This window comes from Ictidomys tridecemlineatus, chromosome 2 (genome assembly GCF_052094955.1).
Source record: "Ictidomys tridecemlineatus isolate mIctTri1 chromosome 2, mIctTri1.hap1, whole genome shotgun sequence".
NCBI classification, from domain to species: Eukaryota; Metazoa; Chordata; class Mammalia; order Rodentia; family Sciuridae; genus Ictidomys; species Ictidomys tridecemlineatus.
Window position 1 is genome coordinate 31587785 of NC_135478.1, and position 22150 is coordinate 31609934.

The window sequence follows — 22150 nt, forward strand, 5'->3', positions numbered from 1 at the left end:
AAGACAAATTTGCTTCCTAACCTTTCTTCTTTTTACCCAAGGAAAGAGCATTACACGTTTGAAGACACCCTAGGGACAGTAACCTATTTCTATGTTAATTATGATAATACTCTGCCTAAGCACTCTTTTGTTGAAATTTAATCCCATTTTCTCTCATCTTGTACCTTGTATAAATTGATAGTGTGTTCCTTTCTTCCTTAAAATTACCCTTTATATACTTCAAGAGAATTAGGAAATCACCTCTTAGCCATATCTTCCAGAAGGAGTAACCCCAATTCCTCTTTCTCCAATCGTAAGTACTATTTGGCTTCATTTTAATCATTTGATTTGCCGTCCTCCACTCTGAACAGCATTCCAAATCACTTTGAATATACGTGCCTGACCCTGTGACCCAACAATTCCACTTGTGAGCACATACTTACAAGAAGTGAGTGCCTTTGTCCATACAAAGATTGTGACATAAGTGCTCACAGCAACCTTTAATTCAGGCATCCATCCATGAGTCTATGGGGGGTGACAGACTAGTGAGGGGTGCTGTGATGTTTGCTTAGAACTAGAACAGGAATGAGGGAGCATCAGTGGTAAATGAAACTGTTGGGTAACACAGAGTGGATGGTAATAACGTGGGTTTATAAAGGTCAAAACACACCCAGTTGTATAATTAAATATACACATACTTCTATGCATATTGTGGTTATGATGCATACAGATTCTGATATATGTGTATGGATACAGGCATGTGTGATATGTTTGTGTGAGTGTGTGTCTGCAAATTAAAGCCAAATATTGCTTTACCAAGAAAATCCTCAATGATAAAAGATACCCAAAACTTAAATCTGCAGCTTTCTAAGCTTCTCGGTGCATGACAGGATAGAGTGACTTGCTAAGACAATGGATAGAGAAAGAGATAGTCTCAAGGACTCTGGTGACAATAAGGACAGTTTTACAGTACATAGATGAAAATGAAAACCCTGACAAGGCACCTGCACGTGGGAATATCCATCTGCTGTCAGAACGCTGTTCACAGGTACTTCACACCACACCTGCAAGTCACAGAAAAGCCATCAAAAAACTCAGTAATTAAATGTGCCAACTTGACAGAAAGCAGTATCTCTGGGTCTCTGACCTAACGCACAAGGTTATAGGAGTTGCTTGCTTTATGCATTAAAAAAAAAAAAAAAAAAAAAAAAAAAGCAATGGCTTTGAGGTAGGACATTCCCTGAAGTGTGTCAATTCCTTACCTAGATATGGGACCCCGTGAAATTCTGTTAACTTCTGAAGTGTTCAGTTGTTCCATCAGGAAAAAATGGGATAATGTCATATCCTTTTCGAAGAAGTAGAATAATTTATAGGAAATTTTCAATAAAGTATTGTCAGAGAGAAGAAAAATTAATAATACCTTCACATTTCCATCCGTGTAAGTCTTATGAAAGGATTATAGGGTTAATGATCTCTTAATAATGTGCTAAGTGCTTCCCTGGAAAATCCTGGATTCCATGAAGAATGGCTATCATCTGAAGCACAGAATGATGCTGCTTAGCACAGTGTTCTGAAAAGAACACGGGGATTTGATGGGGCCTCCTGGGAGTCAGTCAGTTTCAGTGTTGGTTCATAGTCAATGGCTAAATGCTTAGCTCAAGCCAATCCTCTGTTAATTCTAGTATCTGACCACAAGTGAGAACAGATGTGAGACTATGAAAGGGACCACCACAAATCTACCAAAACCAGAGAAATGATTCAAGTTATGGCCTGCTTACTGTAGGTCAGTAATAACCCTATGCATAAAGAACAGGATTTCTCAGGCTCCGAGAAAACTTGGGAGACTGTAGAAAACGATGAGCAAGGAGTAGTTTGACAAGAAGAGTGAGCTCAGGACAGCATCAGCCTTGTACAATTGAGCTGCTGCTTTGAATTCTCTACTAGTGCCCCCTAAAATTTAAGCATCTGGCTATTGACCAATAAGAGAACTGCTTGTAATTGCCCATAATCCAAACTCATTTGCATAGCCTCCCATCTGTTGGAGACAGTATAGTGGTGACTCTGTATCCTACATGCATCTGTGAAAGTCAGGAATAGTGGGAAAGAATTGGCCTATGTATTGGAATAGCTACATATATCCTGCATTTCCACTAATGTGGGTCCATTTATTTCTATCCATTGATTTTGCCTCCTGACATACAGATTTCTAATATCCTTAGGATAGACTTAACTGACTATCCTAAGGAACATTTGATATTTTTCACATATCTTCCAAACATTTTTGAGGTGACTTTTTAAAAAATATATTTTAGATTTACTTTAATTTATTTATTTTTTGTTTATATATAGTGCTGAGGATTGAACCCAGTGCCTCACACATGCTATGAAGAACTCTACCACGGGTCACAACCCCAGCCCCTGAGGTGACATTTTTCTAATTAAAACTTTCCATTGAGCATCTACTCAGGGCCTTTGTTTGTTTTATGTGGTGCTGGGGATTGAACCTAGGGCCTTGTGCATACAAGGCAAGCATTCTACCAATTGAGCTATACCCCATACACCCAGCCTCCACTCAGGAACTTTGATAACATTCTTTCATAAACATTACAGGAAGATGTACTTTCAGAGAAAAAACATCTTGGGACCAAGAAAGTTTGAAACATAAAGCATAAACTATTTATGATATCTATATCTACAAGTGACAAGGGTGATTCAGTACTATGGTTATAAACAATATCAATAAACTGATGAATTCTACATTTTTAATCTCCAGCCCAGGCCTCTGTCTCAAATTCCAAACTCAAATGATGATAATAGCTGAAATCATCTAGTGATCAATGTACTTGATTAATATATTTGGTGCAATTTATCTGTGTACTGATATGTAGCTAGATATAAACATACTATATTTTGATACAGATCTTTAGATATGAACACTTATTATATTAATTTAAATCATTATGAACTAGGCAGTATTATTATCATAGTTTTTAACAAATGAAACTGGAATCACAAAGAGAGGTAAAATAAGTAACATAATCAGTTCAGTAAGTTTCAAAGGCAAGAATGAACTCAGGCAGATTAGTCTACTGTGTCCTTGACAATTCTACTCAGATATCTAGTAGCTACCTCAAATTTAGCATGTCCATAATTATATCACTTAGATATTTTCCGAAAAATTACTGTTCCATCCCTAAGTGTTCCCTTTTACTATAAATGGCAACCCCATCTTTCCAGTAGCTCAGGTTACAGAATTTTGAATTATTTTTGGTTTTTTAAAATTATTTCACATACCACACCCAAGCTATCAAGAAAACTTGTCACTTCTATCATCAAAACATCCAATACCTGACCATTTGTCACTGCCTTTGCTCCTACCACTTTGGAATGAGCCACTTTCCTCTCCACCTGGATTGCCATATTAATCTCAAAGTCTTATTGCTTCCACTCTTGCTTTCTATCATGTAGGAGAGCTCCAAAGCACAGCCACATTGACATTTCTAACTTAGTTAGATGATGATATCAGTGTTTTGTTCAAAACCTCTGTTGTTTTCCCATCTCATTCAGAAAGAAGCCAAACTTCTTGCAATGGCACATACTACCGGATCCCATCTCTTCTCTGACCATCATTACTTCTTTCTTTTTTTTTTTAATTTTTATTGTTGGTTGTTCAAAACATTACATAGCTCTTGACATATCATATTTCACACATTTGATTCAAGTGGGTTATGAACTCCCATTTTTATCCCGTATACAGATTGCAGAATCACATCGGTTACACATCCACTGATTTACATATTGCCATACTAGTGTCTGTTGTATTCTGCTGCCTTTCCTATTCTCTACTATCCCCCCTCCCCTCCCTTCCCCTCCCCTCCCATCTTCTCTCTCTACCCCATCTACTGTAATTCATTTCTCCCCCTTGTTTTTTTTCTCCCCTTTCCCCTCACTTCCTCTTATATGTAATTTTGTATAACCATGAAGGCCTCCTTCCATTTCCATGCAATTACCCTTCCCTCTCCCTTTCCCTCCCACCTCTTGTCCCTGTTTAATGTTAGTCTTCTTCTCATGCTCTTCCTCCCTACTCTGTTCTTAGTTTCTCACCTTATATCAAAGAAGACATTTGGCATTTGTTTTTTAGGAATTGGCTAGCTTCACTTAGCATAATCTGCTCTAATGCCATCCATTTCCCTGCAAATTCCACAATTTTGTCATCCTTTAGTGCAGAGTAATACTCCATTGTGTATAAATGCCACATTATTTTATCCATTCATCTATTGAAGGGCATCTAGGTTGGTTCCACAGTCTAACTATTGTGAATTGTGCTGCTATGAACATCGATGTAGCAGTGTCCCTGTAGCATGCTCTTTTTAGGTCTTTAGGGAATAGACCTAGAAGGGGGATAGCTGGGTCAAATGGTGGTTCCATTCCCAGCTTTCCAAGAAATCTCTATACTGCTTTCCAAATTGGCCACACCAATTTGCAGTCCCACCAGCAATGTACAAGTGTACCCTTTTCCCCACATCCTCGCCAGCACTTGTTGTTGACTTCATAATGGCTGCCAATCTTACTGGAGTGAGATGGTATCTTAGGGTGGTTTTGATTTGACTTTCTCTTACTGCTAGAGATGGTGAGCATTTTTTCATGTACTTGTTGATTGATTGTATGTCCTCCTCTGAGAAGTGTCTGTTCAGGTCCTTGGCCCATTTGTTGATTGGGTTATTTGTTATCTTATTATTTAATTTTTTGAGTTCTTTGTATACTCTGGATATTACTGCTCTATCTGAAGTGTGAGGAGTAAAAATTTGATCCCAGGATGTAGGCTCCCTATTTACCTCTCTTATTGTTTCTCTTGCTGAGAAAAAACTTTTTAGTTTGAGTAAGTTCCATTTGTTGATTCTATTTATTAACTCTTGTGCTATGGGTGTCCTATTAAGGAATTTGGAGCCCGACCCCACAATATGTAGATCGGAGCCAACTTTTTCTTCTATCAGATGCAGAGTCTCTGATTTGATATCAAGCTCCTTGATCCATTTAGAGTTAACTTTTGTGCATGGCGAGAGAGAAAGGGATTCAGTTTCATTTTGTTGCATATGGATTTCCAGTTTTCCCAGCACCATTTGTTGAAGATGCTATCCTTCCTCCATTGCATGCTTTTAGCCCCTTTATCAAATATAAGATAGTTGTAGTTTTGTGGATTGGTCTCTGTGTCCTCTATTCTGTACCATTGGTCCACCCGCCTGTTTTGGTACCAGTACCATGCTGTTTTTGTTACTATTGCTCTGTAGTACAGTTTGAAATCTGGTATCGCTATACTGCCTGATTCACACTTCCTGCTTAGAATTGTTTTTGCTATTCTGGGTCTTCATCACTACTTCTTACAAAGCCTTCACAGTCATTACCGTCACAATTGGCTTGCTGTTAAAATACCCCAGTCACATCTTACCTCAGAGACTTTACATAGGCTAATTTCTCTGCCTGGAATGTTCTTTCCTTCTATTCTTGTGGCTATTCTCAATGACTCCTGCCCTATGAGTATATGAGGTTATACCCCACTCTCTTCTATCCTTGCCCAATTCCTTCCCCTATTCTAATTTTTCCCTTTTCTATGACATTTATCACTTTCTAATTCAGCATACATTTTACTTCTTATGATTATTATTTTTAAAAAACTGATGTCTTGTGATTATTTTTAAATGTCTTTCTATCCTACTAGAACATAATCACCACCAAGTCCCAGAATGGGTACTGCTATATCCCATTGTCCCTAGAAGGCACACAACCTGTTAAACTACTAGTCTACTAAAGATCCCGAGAAGTCTTTTGTAGGATTCTGGTATTTTTTGTTGTTGTTGTTTGTTTGTTTAAAATCTCTCAAACTCATTGATCATAGACTCTGATTTTTATATACCATCTATTAAATTCTTGTGATATTTGTGCTACATGACAAGGAATATGGTGATGGCTGTGTGTAGGACACAGGAAAAGCACATGTACAATTGTAGTCCTCAACATCCCAGGAACAGCCCAAGCCACCTAGGATATTATTTGACAGAGTTTAAATTCTTGCACATATAGCCACCAAATAATTGTCTTTCATGTTCTGATAATTTTTGCATACATTTTTACTCCCATGTCCAAATGAACCTTCATGGACCATCTAAATGATCCAAAGAGTGTACCATATGTGTACTATGTTATATATTAAAATTTTATAGTAGCCCTCAATTGAATCAATTAAACTAAGGGATAATTGACAAGAAGTAGCAGAAAAGGAAAAGACAAAAGACTGCTGATATATGTAGATTACCCCATGCATTAAATTCATTTATAATCGGGAAATCAGGCTGAAGCTTCAAACACACCATATAAACACTGAAGGAATATTTAAGGCAAAGAAATTTGTACCATGAGACATGAGTTTTGTTATGGTTCTGCTAATTTGGGGGATTTGGACAAATTATTTATCCAGACTTTAATCTCCTCATCTGTGAAATAGGGGTCTATACTAATTTTCAACTAAAATCCTTTAAAGTTGTCTTTAAATCGAAATCCAATGAGAAGTGATAGGCACTCATGTTTTTCTGTAGAGTTTAATAACATGAGGATCACAATGGTTTTTGAAATGCCTTCTCATGTGTTCTTTTGATAATTATTTTTATGACTTAAGTTGTTAAGATCTAACAATAAAAGAAAGCATGATCTTGAATCACTGAAAAGGAGCTTATTACAAGGTATGCCAACCTTTGTCTGTTAAGCCATGAAATTGTGGAGTTGTGCAGTATGATCTAGCTAGGCTGTGGTACCCACTGGATGGTTCTCTTCATTCAGATGTAGGAATGTAATAGACTACATAACAGGTCAGTGAGCATGGTTCATATTCTGCATATAAAACATATCAGATTGGTTTTTAATAAATATATAATTTTAAAGTAATACTTTTTGGAAGAAAACTGAGACTTAATTAGGTATTTGACATGAATTTCACAATGAACATTGAAAGTGTAAGAAATGTAAAGTCTGTGGGTTAAAGCCACTGCTAAATGATATGGAGAGGGGAGCATGAAATAGTTAAGTTTCAAAGCTAATTTCTGGAAAGCAAGAAGGTTTACCTCTCATCTTAAGGCATTTTATTGAAATATTCATATGAAAATAAATAAATTAATACTCTGATATCCATTAAATGGCTATTAAAAACATGGAGATATATTTCTTTTGCTACTTGAAATAAAGTGGATTTTTTTCTAAAAGCAATAATTGTAATTCTTTGAAATAAAATTATTAATATTCATCAGGTTTTTTTTAACTACACCTTTTCTCAGGCCTCACTTTCTATATGTGGAAGAAATGATACAAGATTTATCTAGATCATTTCCCTTATCAGAGTCTATCACTTATTAGTAAATTATCCAGAGGCTCAATTTTTTTTAACCTATTAAAGACCAGAAAAAAAAGTGAAAGCAAAAGCAATAGATTCAAAAGTCTCACTGAGTGAGGTCTCATGTTATTAATTGCTATATAATTCTAGGAAACCTATTTTATGTCTGTAATGCTATTATTCTAAAAATGTAATGTTGAAATAATAAAAGACATGATATAATTAAGTGATGAGTCATAAAACACTGATGAAAAAAGCAAAGACCCAAATAAATGCAAAGCCATACCACACTCATAAATTATAAGACCAGTTATTATAAAGATTACAGTTTATCCCAAACTGACCCATAGTTCAATAAATATTCAATTAAGATTTCAGTAGGATTTTAAAATTGATACAGAGAAGATGATCCTAAAACATATATGTAAATGCAAAGGGACTAGAAAAAGCAAAAAAAAAAAAAAAGTGAAAAAGGGAATTTAATCATTAATGCTCCCTACTTGCAACATTTACCATAAAGATGCAACAATCATCCCATTTATTAACTCTTGATTATATTTCTTGCACTTTAGGAGTCTTGTTAAGAAAGTTGGGTCCTAATTCAATGTGATGAAGATTTGGGATGACTATTTTTTTCTATTAGGCTGAGGGTCTCTGGTCTACATTCCTAGGTCCTTAATCCACTTTGAGTTGAGTTTTGTGCATGGTTAGAGATAGGGGTTTAATTTCATTTTGGTTCATATAGATTTCCAGTTTTTCAGCACCATCTGTTGAAGAGGCTATCTTTTCTCCAATATATATTTTTGGCACCGTTGTCTAGTATGAGAAACTGTATTTATGTGGGTTTATACCAAAGGATGAATGCTTTCTCTGATAAGTGAATGCTAATCCATAATGGGGCTGTGGGGAGCATGGGAGGAATGGAGGAACTTTGGATAGGCCAAGGGGAGGGAGGAGAATGGAGGGAGCAAGGGCGTAGGAAAGATGGTGGAATGAGATGGACATCATTACTCTAGGTACATGTATGAAAACACGAATGTTGTGACTCTACTTTGTATACGTTTAGAGAAATGAAAAAATTGTTCTCCATTTGTGTACTATGAACTGAAATGCATTCTGCTGTCATGTAGAATTTGTCATAGCAAATTAGAATTAATAAATAATTTTTTTAAAAAAAAAGATGCAACAATCAAGATGATGTGATATTGGAGAAAGGGAAACAAATTAATGGGGTACTGTAGAGAATCCAGAAATAGTCCCACACACACAGGGTCAATTGTTTTTTGACTAAGATATGAACGTAAATGGATAGAGAAAAGATGGCCTTTTCAACAAATGATGCTGGGATATGCATACAGGTCATTAATGTTGACATTTACTTTGTACCCTACACAAAAATTAACTTCAAATGTAAAATCTCAATCTACAACATTTCTATAAGAAAACAAAGGAGAAAAATCTTTGTGAAAAAAAATGTCTTATGTACAACAAGAAAATCATGATGCATAAGAAAAAAATGATAACTGTATTATGGAGATTAAGAACTTTTATCTTTTGAAAAACAGTTAAAAGAATGGAAAGACAATTCACAGGCTAGGTGCAAATATTTATAAATCACACATATGCTGCATAGTTTGTTCTCAGAATATATAAGGAATTCTAAAACTTGGACAATAAGTTAAGAAACTGCAAACAACTTGAACAGACATTTCATCAAGGAAAATGGATGGATGGCTTACAAGCAAGCATGCAAATAGGTGCTCAAGTCATTAGTAATTAGAAAAACACTGATTTAAAGAACGGGAAGAAAGAAAAAAAGGAAGAAAAGAAAACAAAGTCAAGGTTATCAATTTTGGGTGACAATAGTGATTTCCTGAAACTTTCATACATTTCTGGTAAAAATGCAAAATGTTTCAGCTTCTGTGGAAAACTATTGTGCAATGTCTTATAAAGTTAAGTGTATTGTTAACCACATGATCCAGCAATTGCATTCCTAGGTATTTACAAAGGAAAAATGAAATATTATAGCTACATAAAAGCCTGAAAAAAACATGTTTAGGGTAGCATTATTTGTAATTGCAAAAAAAAAAAAATAGAAAGAAAGAAAGAAAGAAAGAAGAAATAAAAGTAAACAAATATTCCTTAATTTGAAAATAGCCTAAAAACAAACAAACAAACAAATGAAAAGAGCTGTGGTACATCCATGCAAAAGATTTTATTTACAAACAAAAAGAAATGAGCTACTGATACATGAAATAATGTGGATGAACTTCAAAATGTAAATTAAATACTCTGGGTTTACTATATGTTGTTTGATTTCATTTGCATGGCATTCTGTAAGAGACAAAGTTGTAGGGTTAAAAAATAATAATCCATTGCTACCAGGGACAAGGCATTAGCTGCAAAGGGATATTGAAAATTGAGGACAATAATTATTCCACGATCAGGTACATTCATCAAAACTCATAGAACAACACTAGAAATTGTAATTTATTTATTTTTAGTGATATGCAGCTTATGTTTAAACAAAGAATAGAAAAGAAATGATTAGTAATTTTTCCAATTTTGACTTTTCCAAGAATTTGTTCAAAACAAGTAATATACCAAATCTGCTACAAAAGTTATTTTCCCCAAAACAGAAGCAGTCTTATTAAAATAATTCCTTGAATAATTCCAAAAATAAAATAAAGAAATAATAGAGAATTTGAAAAGAGGTTTAAAATGATATACAATGTCAAGTTCAGTAAGAGCTAAACCTTGCAAATTACCTAGAATAAGATAATGAAGGCAGGTGCCCCTATAAATCTATTTATTTTTCAAAATCTTGAAAATTTATTTAGATAATTCAATAAAACTGCTTTGCTATTTAATTCATGAAATATACATGAATAGATAATAAACTAACATCTGTGAATCCTGCTGTTAAAATATATTACCACTGTAAAAGAGCTCTATAGTTATATATTGTTTTTGAAAACTGATGAAGGCATAGTAATAAAAGTACAAGATAGAAGATGAGGGTCATGGAGAGAAACACTGTGTGTTAGACAAGAATTATGTGGGTATGCTTTTCCTTATTTGAACCCTTCCTTGACACTGTGCATTCTACACCTCATTATATATGGGATCTCTGCAAACAGTAGGTAAGGAGCAAGGATAAAGGACAAATATTCTTAAGTACAGAAAGGAAATTCTATGTTATCAAAAAGCTTCATTTCTGCTTGAAAGGGAACCATTATCCTGCCATTCTGTGCCATTTTTATTGGATTTTTTCAAGTAGTATGTAAGTGTGGATTAGTCAGGGTTTTGCAAAAGAATAAAGAACTACAGTGTGGAAGAGGGAGTAAATACTACTCATAGATAAATAAAAAAAAAAAATAATAAGACCCAAGAATACACTTGCTTGTCATATCAGGAAGTCAGGACACAATATTTTATATAATAAGAGCTCACTGGAAAAAGGAACTATGAGGGGAAAAAAAATCAAGGAGTTCTTCTTTCTGAGCCAGAATATTCTAAATGTTCTTTAAAAGTCTTTACATTCTGTAGTTGTAATGATAGGAATCACAATTTCCCACTAGTTCCATATTTCAAGAAAAACCCCTGAGTGGTCTCCCAGCTCGCATCAACTAATGGAAAATTTGTCTATATATCTGTTGGAGTATTTTTCTTACAGATTCCTTAACCTGAAGACATTTCCAGTGAAGTGTCACATTAAACTCAGGTCAAGTGAAGTACCAGTTTCTCCATGCCATGACACTGTACTAATTGACACTGGCTCAAATGGGAGACATTCTACATTACCAACAGAGATTCAAGTCCTCTACTTTACACATCAGAAATCTACCCACTAAATCTCCTCAAATTGCATTTTGTAAAGGCAAGCCAAAAAAAAATAGTTTTTCATCGATAGTTCCAATCAAATATTTTCTTGAAAAACTAGAATTTATGTGTAGGATAAATGCATGATTTAGATACTCTTTCATTATTCAAAATCATTCAAAGAATATGTGTTGGGCACCTAATAAAATGTTCTAGACACTTTCCTAGGAACTGGAGCAAAACAAACATAGTCCATGCTTTCTAATTGGGGGATACAGACAATAAAGAACTTAAACAAACAAAATAAAAAAGGATCAATAGGGAAGATAAATACGTCCATTGGAAAACAGAGCACCTAACAACAGCCCAGTTTAAGTTCTATGCTTCTGTACAGCAAGAGTTTTATTTTTATTAGTATTTATTTTTACTCTGCCAGTAAACGAGATGCAGAACTCACCGAAGATATTCTGTTTACACCTCCTCTTATGATCGTTGTTGAATTCAAATGAGATTCAAATGTGCTGACCTGTCGCATAGCTTGCAACAAATCACTCTGAATTATTTTAATCTTTCATCCAAGACTGCTAAAAATTCTGCTCTCCTCTATGCTTTCACATTCACATAGATAATAAATTAGATGTTTTCCATTGTGTTACCTATTTTTGTTTGGATTCAGCTTTGTGTATTTGTTCCCCCACTTTCTCTAGTCTTCAGTAAACAAGAGAATGCCTAGCAAAACAGCTTGCAGTTAGACTCAGAGTCTTATTGTATTGGAATAACAGAATTGAATAATCAAAGCTGATCAATAGAGACTCTGGTTCTGGCAACATCAAATGACCTAGATGTGTTTGCCCTCTGTCGTCCTTTCTGTGTCTAATTCCACAACCCAACTTCATCAAAGATGAGGAGGTGAAAGGAAGGGAAGGAGACCTCTTTGAATCAGATATCCAAATTATGGCAGTTTCTGAAGGCTGTCACTGAAATGTTCTATTTGACCAGGTCAAATTTCATTTGTCTTGTACTTTTATCATTCTCAGTTGCAATGTGTTTGTGATAGGAATAAGGAAAACAAAAATGAACTTCCCTATCGGCTTGTCAGATTAAAAAAGGAGAAAAAAAAAAGCAGATTGATTTTACACCTTTGAAATAAGCAGTTGGTTTGAAGGATCTCTTTTACTTTCCTGTTTAAAGATTCTTGAACCTTGTAGTTTTGACTCAAAGAGAAGTGTTAGGTTGGATGAATGTAGAACACAATTCTATTCATGGTGATGGCTCTAGCTAACATTTATTGAGCATTATGTGCTAGGGATGGTGATAAATGAAATGTGTTCCCTATCTCAAATGCTGAAAACAACAGTTATGGCATCTTCTCTTTCCTATTTGCTTGTTAAATGGATCTCACCCTACTTTATCCTCTACCTTTGTCCCATCCATTGCTTTCTTCAATTTCATTTTTTTTTTGTTTTAGTCATTTTTTTCATCACTATGATGGAAAGACTGGACAAGAACAATTTAGAAGGGGAGAAGTTTATTTTGGCTCATGGTATCAGAGGTCTCAAGACCATAGTGGGCCAACTCCATAGTTCTGGGCCTGACGTGCAGTAGAACATCATGGCAGAAGGGCATGGAGGAGAAAATCAGCTCAGGACATCAGCAACAGAGAAGCACTGAGCACTCTGCTCACCAGGGAAAAAACATAAACCCTAGAGCATGCCTCCAGTGACCCATGTCCTCCAGCCATTCCCCACCTGACTACAGTTACCACCCAGTTAATCCATATGAATGGATTAATCCATTGATTAGATTATGATTCACAATCCAACCATTCCACCTCAGAACAATTCTTGTGTTATTCCACTCATAAGCTTTGGGGGGACATCTCATGTCTAAACCATAATATTATTCAATTTAGAGCTTCTGGTTCATTGTTTTAAAGATGTACTTGTAGAGTCATCCTAATCTCCCTTGCCACTTAGCTCGACGATAATTAAATGAATAAAATATATTCTGCAACCAAATAGCTGAGCTCAATTACAGTCCTAGACAAGGACAGTTGGTTTGACCGAAAAATGTACGATCACTACACTCAAATGAGAACAAAACTTTGGCTGAAAATTATGGCGTGTTTCTTTGACCAACTCAATCCCTCACTGTCTGCAACAACAACGTAAAACGTTCTCTTCTCCCCTCAAAAATCCAACATTTACTCCACCTTTCTCCCTTAATCTCAAAAGATCACCCAGCCTCTCATTTGAGGGAAAACACTGAAGTAAATAAATGGAAATTCCTTCTGCTCCTCTGTACTAAAATCACTGGTCCACCCAATGCCACAGCTTCCCTTTTGTTTGACTGACTTTCAGGATTCTTTGTTATTGCAGAGACCAGTAAATCCCTTCACTTAGTCCTATTTCCTCTTCCCTTCCTCCTAAGTTTCATGCCTTTCTCTCCTATCTGTTCAACCAGGTCTTCTCAACTGAATCATCAAAGTTTAAACATGCTCAAGTGTCTCCCATCTTGAAGTATCTCTTCATTTATCACCCCGAGCTCTTTATATTCTTTCATTGCCTCTTATGGATAAAATGTTTTGAAATTAGTGACTCTACATTCAACACTCACATACCCTCCATCCATTTGTTATTAGGTTATAATCTTATCTGGGAAACAAGCACTGTGAAGAAGATGAAATTGCTCATTTTACAAGAATAGCAGAGGTAAAACAAAGATATGAACCACTGCCAATTGGATTCTTGTACCCAATATTCCCTTTACTAAGTTAGACAACATTTAAAAAAATTAACCTACAATTGTCTATTCAAATTATAAAAACATTAACCTTTTAACCTAACAATTGTATTCTTAAATAGTCTATCTTATAGGTACATTTTCATACCTACAGAGTGGCATGTGCACAATGTTAATCCTTGTTCATAGCAATCATATGGGAACAAATTTGATGTACCCATATAAAGGACTGGAGTAACAGGTTATGTTATACAGACAAAATGGAACACTATGCAATTATATAAAACAATGAAGAAGACATTGGCACACACCTGTAATTCCAATGGCTTGGGAGGCTAATGAGAGGACTGCAAATTCAAGGCCAGCTTCAGCAACTTAGGAGGCACTAAGCAACTTAGTGAAACCCTGTACTAGGCATGTGGCTCAGTGGTTAAGTTCAATTCCCAGTATAGAGAAAAATAAATAAATTTTAATTGTTATCCTATGGTTTTAGTATGATTCATTTATAAGTAAAAAAAATATTCCAACATGATATGAAACACTATTTGTACTGTGGTTGATTTATATATTTGCTCTTTCCTATCATTCCCTAAGATTTTTTTTTAAACAGATTCCTCCTAAGACTAAAATACAACCCAACTCTTTATCAAGACCCATATGTCCCCACTTGGACGGAAATTTATCAACATATTCTAAAGAATTTTTCACAGAATGACAACATGATTTTCCCAATGGAAAGGCCTTACTGTGTTCCTAGAAAAATGGATGAAAAACTCCCATAACAAACCATGTCACTGTGGAATTGTAGGTCACACAAACAGCCTTGGGAATTAAATGTCATCTGGTTTCAGAACATCAACATTCAAAGCCAGAAAAAAAAAAAATGGAGAAATACATTCAACAATCTTAAGAAAATCATTTCCAACTTAGAATTCTATACCTCAGAAAACTATCATAAAACATGAATGAAGAACACAGCAAAATTAACTGCCCAGAAAGACATATCAATAGAAAGAGGTAAACAAAGAGAAAGGGAGATGCTGGAGCCAGGAGACAAAGGACCCCACACAGAAAGGAGGAAGGGAATCTCCAACACAAATGTTTAAGGAGATACCAGGTCTCCACCAGGCCTCAAGAGGATCTGCCCAGGTGAGAAGAGAAAACTAAAGCAAGATGATTAACTTCAGAGTGCATATAATTCACATCCAAGGCAGACGAATTATACCATCAAATGTGGTTCCAACATGTAACAATAATACGAACCCTGAATCATTATCAAAGGAAGTTTTCAGATTAAGCTGTATGTGAGAAGCTTCATGGAGAAGCATACACACGTATGTGAGAGTTAAAACTTCAAGTTCTATAAAGGAAAAGCATTAGAAAAATCTGAAATCAAAATACCAAGAAAGAGAAGACGAGGGATACTACCAAGAACTGCAGAGAACAGCAATTAGGGGAACACAGGAAGATTCCCAGGTGGCTGCCTCTAGGAACTGAGCAAAGGCAGAAGAAATCCACAATTTTTACTTGTTTTCCTTTTAGGAATATGGCATTAACTAAGAGCATGAAAACTACCAAAAAAAAAAAAAATCAAAAATCAAAAAAGAGAAAATCCCCTCAACATCAAAACTTGAAGTACAAAATATTAGTCAATAGTCCAGTCTGTCATTTAGACAGAAAAGATTTAAAATATATTTTTTATATTCTGAGAATGATATAAAACTAATAAACTATTTGCTCAGATGTACGATTAATATTGTTCAGGGGGAAATATCAAAGGTTTATTCACTCTTCATAGCTGTTTTCCAATTCATTTTCAGTTCTTAGTGAAGTTTCTTGTGGAAACTCTCACTAAAAATAATGGCAGTTATTTGAGTATAAGAAGATATATTCTTCTACAAGCCAAGAAGTGCTTTGTGAAAATAGGATGGAGAAAGATTATTGCTGAATGTGAAATATTTTAATGGCAAAATAACATTATTAAATATGAAATAATATTGAATAATTTATTTTATTTTTTTTGCTAATTTGAAGAGTAAAATGATGACTTCTATAAACCTCCCATGTTCAGAAGCATTTACATTGTTCCTTAAAAATGAATTTCACTGGTAGTACACAATACCATTATTTTACCTGTTTATATGATAATCATGATTGGGAAAATTTTATCACTGCTGGATTTATTTAAATAATCAACCAACTGAAGATTTTAGTTGCAATATTATACTATATAAGCTTCAAAAATAACTTCTAATTTTCTTGAATTTTGTATTCAATCATGAGACAAGAGGATTGTAATTATTAAAAAGAACAAATATTTTTACCTCTAAATTAATGTCATTAAATAACTCCTCTCTCCTTTAGATGTTATAAATTCGTTGTTTTTATTTTTAAGTCATAATTTACTATAATTAAGTCCTATTTATTTAAAAAAATATTATTTTCTTTTCACTTAGAAAACCGTTTTAAAATGCCTAATTTTGAAAATATAGAGAAATCAAAAGAAGAAAAAAAGTTGCTTGTGCTGGCTCCTGTCATTCTGAGCTGTGGCTGCCTGTTAAAGATAGTTAGATTTCTCTTAATATAATTCCTTGAGATACTATTTGGAACAGAGCTCTCTGCCAATGCAGGCAGGTAGGGGAGGAAACATATGAAAACTTAGGTGAAGGTTACTCTAGTTGTACCATAAACTGAAACCAGTTCTACTGTTGAAAAAAATAAATACAAATAAAAATATTTTAAACAAATCAAAAACTTCTGAGAGAAAAGTTATCAATAATTATAGTAATTATAATAGCCAACAATGAGTATTTTGTATCAGAGCTAGTTCTAATCATTTATATGTTTTGTACAACTCTGTGAAGTAGATCCTAATATTATCTCCCATTTTACAGATGACTAAACTTGAGATGCAGGTTGGCACCTGATTTTGCCACTATCCTGGGGCTGGTGAGTAACAACTGAAATTTAAGTTTTACAAGCCCGTCTTCAGAAAGTGTGCTCTCATTCACCAGCCTGTTCCCTTATGAATAAGTGGAGGACTTCATATAAGAAAATGATACATTCTTCTGATCAATTATCAAATAGATATGCATATAGTCATTTATAGATTATTCAGTTCCATTGCTTATATTTGCTTCTAGCTTCAATTTCATTGTATTCTTTACCAGTTTCCCTGCCAGAGACTGAATTGGTTTCTAGAGGCAAAGCAGTGTGTGGCAGAAGCTGACCAACGCAAGGACAAAGCCAGAGCCTTCGTCCCTCCCCACATTGCCCCTTTCCCTTGGGAAGAGACAGGAACATAAGAACTTTGAAGGGTTAAAATCTGAAATCTGAATCCTGAATGTAATTGGGCACCTTGTTTTATAAATGACTGAGGTTCTATGGTATTATTAAGCCTTGGTTTATTGATCTGTAAACAGTAATTATAAAGCCTGTCTCAGAGATTTACTGTGGCATCAAATCAAGATATTATAGAAGGTACTCTTGCAATGGGCAGCTCAAAGTGCTGAACAGATGGTCTGTAAGAGACCATCCAGCCGATATTGGGATGGTAAAAAAGAGTGAGTGGTTCCTATGATTGTGGCTTTAAGCAGGGGTTAAAATAAGTCACTGTGAGCTGATCTCCTACTATCTTTCAGCTCTGCTTCTAAAAGCTTCTCATTCTCAGACTCAACTCTCATGGGGGAAAGATTTCTCCCAAAGTCTCCAAGACCACTGTCCAACTCCATCAGTCTCTGTAAGGAAAAGGCAATGCCTCTTTGCCATGTGCTCAGGGAAAATCCCCCAAATGCCACCAGCTGAAATTGACTAGCTGGGCTTTTGTGCTGTACCCATTTCTGCAGTATGCAGTGCTCTGGTTGGGCAAGCCTGGAGGATGTTTCCATCTTGAGAACAATAACTGGGATTAATTCTATCTGCAATATGCATACTAAAATAAAGGGAGGGTGGTCATCTGAAGGGGGAAATGAGGAGAAATGGAAAGAACTAATATCCACTGAAAGTAAATATTTCTCTTGCATTGTAACTCATAAATAAGCAAGGGGAATATTATGGAATAAGTCAAGTCCTTCCTGTCGAGATGAACTGATTTTGACTGGTTAGACCTGAGAATACTGCTGAGACAGTGCTAAGAGTTATTTTTCAAAAAGACTAAGAAGCACACACAATAACATTATGATGTGTTTTACAGAATGTGATTTACTAATATGAAAACCATGATGTTGGCCCAGTTAAAGAAAACTAAGCATTTTCGAGCTAGTGTATTTATTTCCACTTTTTTAAAAACAAAAATCCTTGGAAAGAGCATCTATGCATACTACGGGACATTGTGTTCCAGCTAAATGCCATGGCTCTCTCAGTTAATTTGTGAGTGGGGTCCCTCCTGCTTTCTCATGAGATTACTATTTTTAAGAACTACTTTCCTCCTAACCATATTTTAATGAGCTTAAGAAGGTAGAGAGAAAAACAAAACAAAACAAAACAGAAGTCTGCATAGTTTGTTTGGGTGGTTAAACACAGCACAAAAAACATTCTAGAAAACTAGATTGCACAAGTCTTTCCTACAGAATATTGGAAAGTTTCAAATTTAAGAACTGCTGATCAATAAAACTATTATTTTCCAAATTTATGTGCTAGTAAACTGTAGATGTCAGGCCAAATCTGGATTGCCACCTCACTCATTCGATTGTTTATTTGTTTTGTTTTGTTTTTGTGGTACTGGGGATTGAACCCAAGGGTGCTCTACCACTGGACCATATCTCTAGCCCTTTTTTTTTTTTTTATTTCTGAACTTTGAAACAGGGTCTCACTAAGTTGCTGATGCTGGTTTCAAGGCTGGCCTTGAACTTGCAGTCTTCTGGCAACAGCCTCCCAAATTGCTAGGGTTGTAATCATAAGCCACCTCACTTGGTTTGCCATCTGTTTTTGTAAGTAATGTTTCATCAGAACACATACCCATTTATTTATGTTGTCCATAGCTATTTTTGCTGTCTAATAGAGAAGAGTAGTTGTGACAGGGAAAATGTAGCCTGTAAGCCTAAAATATTTGCAACCTGACCTTTTATTAAGAAGTTTGCCTTTTCCTTATGTTGACAATGTCAGCAAACTTTATCAATGGTTCCAATTTAAAAAATGACTGCAAAAATAGAGAAAAGCAAAGTGTCCTTTTTTCCTGCGTCCGTAATGTTACAGCAGCTGTCCCTACAAGCCATCAACGGCATCTGTGTTTTTAAATGATTTTGTATTTGCTTTGCTAAATCATGAGATATACATCGTTGTTTTAAAACTGCACAGAGGCTTCTCCAGGTCTTGAGATAATTTGCAATCTAACAGCAAAGACACGTGGTTCTAAAACATTACAGAGATATTTGAGAACAGAATGCCAGGAAACACCAACATGATGTTCTCTTGAATATTTATGAGCACCTCCACTTGGCCTTCAAGTTTTCTATGCTTCAATGCTAATGTATTGGCGCCTGCATGGAGGGTGGTGTGTGTGTTTGTGTGTGTGTTTGTGTGCGCATGTTTACGCGTACACTTATGAAGGCTGACAAGGGGAAGGAATATTCTGTGCCAACATCTCACAGACTCACCAAATATGCTTAGTTCAAACATTTTTCTCCTTTCTCCGTCTTTTGAACTCTGACTGCAAACCATCATGCATTCTTCAAACTATTCTGGGCATCTTTGGAGCCTAAGTGTAGATACCCTGTTTTGATTTGTGCTTATTCTCAGTCTTCATTCATGTGATTTTCCTCTCCATTTTCTTGAATTATGCATATATATATTTTTTCCATTTCTGTTAGATCACTTCCATCAGCACAAAACATGGCTATATTAAGTCCCTCCAGTTGACACCAATTTCTTTCATTATCTTTACAATAACAGTCATTGAAAGACCTTTCTATATTTGCTCTCTTCAATTATTTTTTTCATTCTCTCTTGAACCCACTCCAGTCAGGCTTTTTAGCCCCCTGCTCTCCATTCCATTCAAACTTCTTTCAAGTTGTTAGAGACTCCCACATTGCTAAATTCTACATTTAATTCTCAGTTGCTTATTTTCCTCAGCCTTTTGGCAACCTTCCTGAATGTCTAGCAATACCTTCACCTCATAGCATTTTCCTCTCTTCTGGTTTTCATCCTACCTTCCTGGAAATTTCTCAGTCACTCTGGCCTAGCCTCATTGCTCTGACTTCTAAACATTAAAGTAACTCTAGGTTTTTTTCATAAGGTCTCTTCTCTCCTTCCAAATTCACTTTCTTGGTGGTTTTATCATCTCATGATGTTAAATGGTATTATTATATCAATTAACATATACACACTAGTAAGTAGTTCTCAACTGGCATAAAAGAGAATAGTTCTTCACTGTCTTTGTTAGGGATATCCTCTCCCTCCCTCTGCAATCATCCAGTCATCTGGAAACTTGTTTGGACATTTTATAGATCACCACCTTGGTGTGACCATACTGATGTCATCATGTTGATGGAACGGGAAGTGGCATGAAGCTAAGATGTCTTACTAAGACACAGGAATGCAATAGGACAGGAACACACACACACATACACACACACACACACACAGCACATAAACTCAGTGGCCCTCAACTCTTTGAAGTTTCTGGTCTCCAATGGTCTGGAGCAAGTTGAATTTCTTCCTCCAAAGTGAAAGAAACAATTGTGCCAATTTGCATTAACTGGATTTTTTTTTTTTTAAAGACGCTTAGTAGAAGGAGACAAAGAGGTAAAGTGCTGGTTTTGCATCTTTGGAATTTTCAGGTAAATATACCATATTTGAGATGCTGCTCTGAACCTTTAAAAGAGTAAATTTAAGGTTTCTGATTTTGAGTGAAAGTCAAGCAAGAGAAGATTCTGGTATGGGTTCAGGTTATACCGAAAGCTGCTTTACCACTTGGACATAATAGCCCAGACCATCCAATGGAATTCAGTCTGTATGTGATAAACACAAATTATTTCATAGAGTTGCTGTAATCTTCAATAAGACACAGTGCTGACGTTTAGGGCTGCAAAGCATTACCCAATACTGCAGATAACTATTGTCTTTTTGAGGAAAGAATCCTAGATTGCCACTGGCCTTTCTTAGATGCTGGAGGATGGAATCTGGGGTAGCAGGTGCACACAGCATCATGAATTGTTCCACATTATTTGACCTGTCACAAAAAGAGCTTGGCCATGTATATTAGCACCACCAACAACCACCCCTGTGGAAATGGGATAAGAGATGCATGGTGGCAGGGCCTGGAGTAAGCAGCTATGCTGCTTTACCTGCCCTCCTTCAGTCTACCCAGGAGCCTTTCATTATGTCATGCTGTGAACCAAGACTGAGTTTTTATCCTCAGGTGAACTGTTCCTAAGAACTTCCCACCTTAATTGATATGGGGTGAAACAGAACCTGCATGAGTGAGAAAAGAGATAAAGATGGAAATTACCAGTGAGGATGTAAAAATCTTATCAATGCATTAAAAATAATCTGGGGATGGATGTTCAGGTCATGTCAGAATTTGGACCTTGAGTCCAGTCAAGTTTAACTAGGATTTTGTTTGCAGACATCCATCCCATCCTCCAAACTTCACCTCAGAGAAGTGGGCCACCTTCTCCCTGATGTTTCCATCCTACCATCTGTATCCCTTTTTCCTATTCAGTTTTAGATTATACTGAGTGTTGCTATGTTTCCTTTTCCCTTACTAGAATGTGAAATCCCAGTGGTAGGGACAGTCTTATTTTCCTCTATATCCCGTCTTCTTGCATTCAGGATGCAAGTGCTTGCTGGATGAATGATAACAAATACTGCATTGATTTCTACTGTTCCACTCCTATTCATGAACAAAGAGAGAACAGTAGATACAGCCATCTATGACAAGTGAACATATGCAGAAAGCCACAACTATTCCACCACGTGCATAACTATCACAATAGCTTGTCTAGCATGTTATATTTTTTCAATCAAAATTGTCAATGGCTGTCATTCCCGCCCCCCCCCCCCAGTGGAAAGCTAAGTTTAGTGAGAAGAACACCACAGAATTTATTCAAAACATTTAGTGATTATATAGTTTCAGTAGTGCCTTTTATTGCACTGACCAATAAAGGCAGATTACATAACACAGTACTGTCAATTGTGTATGTGGGGGAATCTTTAGGTTCATTCTTTATATAAATTATGACCTTACCTCTACTTATATAAGCTTCCTAAGATCTCTTGATTTATTCAGGT

General features: G+C 35.7%; 1 protein-coding gene across 7 annotated transcripts in view; it reads right to left on the bottom strand.

Moving 5' to 3' along the window:
* Positions 1 to 22150, bottom strand: part of Rbms3 (RNA binding motif single stranded interacting protein 3) — a 1318386-nt gene that overhangs the window by 697051 nt on the left and 599185 nt on the right. The window lies entirely within an intron of this gene.